General features: G+C 34.9%; 1 pseudogene; it reads right to left on the minus strand.

Annotated features, from left to right (window-relative positions):
• Window positions 1-512: 512 nt before the first annotated feature.
• LOC118996761 (uncharacterized) lies at window positions 513-634 on the minus strand (annotated as a pseudogene).
• Window positions 635-1777: the final 1143 nt, after the last annotated feature.

The following is a 1777-nucleotide window of genomic DNA, read 5'->3' on the forward strand; positions in this document are numbered from 1 at the left end:
CCACGTGCCTAGTAGAATTTGAGAAGCCCCAATAAGGCATTTCCTACTCCTAACTTCCCCATTGCTAGTCAATCCTCGTATTGTCACAACTGTGTTATTTTTTATCTTAAAGGTTCTTTAGTTTCCTAAAGCTCCATGTGAAAATAAAACTCCCTCTAGAAAGAGACACATTGTAAGATGTTAGCAGCTAACACTTCATAAGGAATTAATTAGATACTCATGGAGAGTCACCCTCAAGGGGTCTAAAACTAGGATTTGCTTTGGGTAGTCCCAGTTTATACCTATTGTCCTGATATTATTATTTAATAGCACCTGCATTTACTCTCAAATGTGCCCCAGATTATTTTCAATTGCATCTCTACTATTTAATGTAAGGAAAACTTAAACATCATAGAAAGGTAAAACTTATTTTTTAACTCTTTTTTATTTTAATTTTTCCATTACAATTGACAGTCAATGTTATATTAGTTCCAGGTATACAGCATAGTAGTTAGACATTTATATAACTTATGAAGTGGTCCCCCCCCCCGCAGTAAGTCTAATCTCACCTGGCACCATATATAGTTATTACAATATATTAAACTAATAAGAAGAGATACTACACTTGACCTTAGCCAAAAGGCTGAGAAGCAATTATTATTACAGTATTATTGATGATATTCCCCATGCTGTACTTTACACCCCCATGAGAGATAAATCATCTTCAGCCATACATTTGTTTTCACATTATACATTTAGGTATACTAAGGCCAACACTGGCAAGGCCGATTAGTTCTTTTCAGGCATTACGCTTATAACTCAGAAAGCTCTTGCTAAATGGACAGCACTGTCTATGTGTGGCTTTATGAGCAAACTTTTAAGCAGGTGAGGATTGTTGGATATGACTTATATATAATACTATCATGTAATATTTGTCAAATTCAAAAGTTTAGATACTAATCACTCATTATAAACAGTTTTATAAGTTTAAAGGTTACAGTAAAAATGAGATTTAAAATACTACTAGTATCAACTTGGTTAGATCTGAACACCTATGAAATTACTGCATTTATTTGTTTAACACAAATGACTCTTTGCTAGACTTTGGTCACTCATTAGGCATTTAAGACCTTTCAAGGTAAAAGCAGCAAGATAACATTTTAAAATACCCCTAAATAGGTTTTACTTTCTTGGTTATTAATGGTGTGGGCCTAAATTAGAGTTTTCTCAACCTAAGCAGTATGGCATTATAGTGGGGGTGGGAAGGTAATCCTGTGCATTATAGGATAATTAGCAGTATCCCTGGCCTCTACCTGCTAGATTCCAATAGCATGAACTCCCAGGTGTGACAATCAAAAGTATCTCCAGATATTGTCAAATGGTCCCTAGACAACATCAACCCCAGCTGAGTACCACTGGCCTAGACTTTCTGTTCTTAACCCTGGATCCCAGACACTATAACTACTTCTTCTGAAGAAGGACAAGTAGTACTTAAAACAAAAGTCATTGCTCAACTTTAAGTTTCTAACTAGGCTTTTGAAAGTATATATAGAGACAAAGATATTGAAATTCATCATTTTAAAGGGGAAAAAGGTTATTCTCAGGACCGTAATGGCTGAACTTTTAAATTTCAGGAACCAAACTTGCTGGGCTCTCCATAAAGTAAATCATTGAACTAAGAATGTAAGTTATAACATATGAGAACTTCCCACCTCATAGGAAAAAGGGAAGCCTTCTGGGGCTAGAGAAAAAAAGGATAGGAACAGAGAAAAGAAAAAAAATTGAGACTTGAATTTCT

Source organism: Sturnira hondurensis, unplaced genomic scaffold (genome assembly GCF_014824575.4).
Source record: "Sturnira hondurensis isolate 20B ecotype Veracruz unplaced genomic scaffold, ASM1482457v3 Scaffold0011576, whole genome shotgun sequence".
Classification (NCBI taxonomy): Eukaryota; Metazoa; Chordata; class Mammalia; order Chiroptera; family Phyllostomidae; genus Sturnira; species Sturnira hondurensis.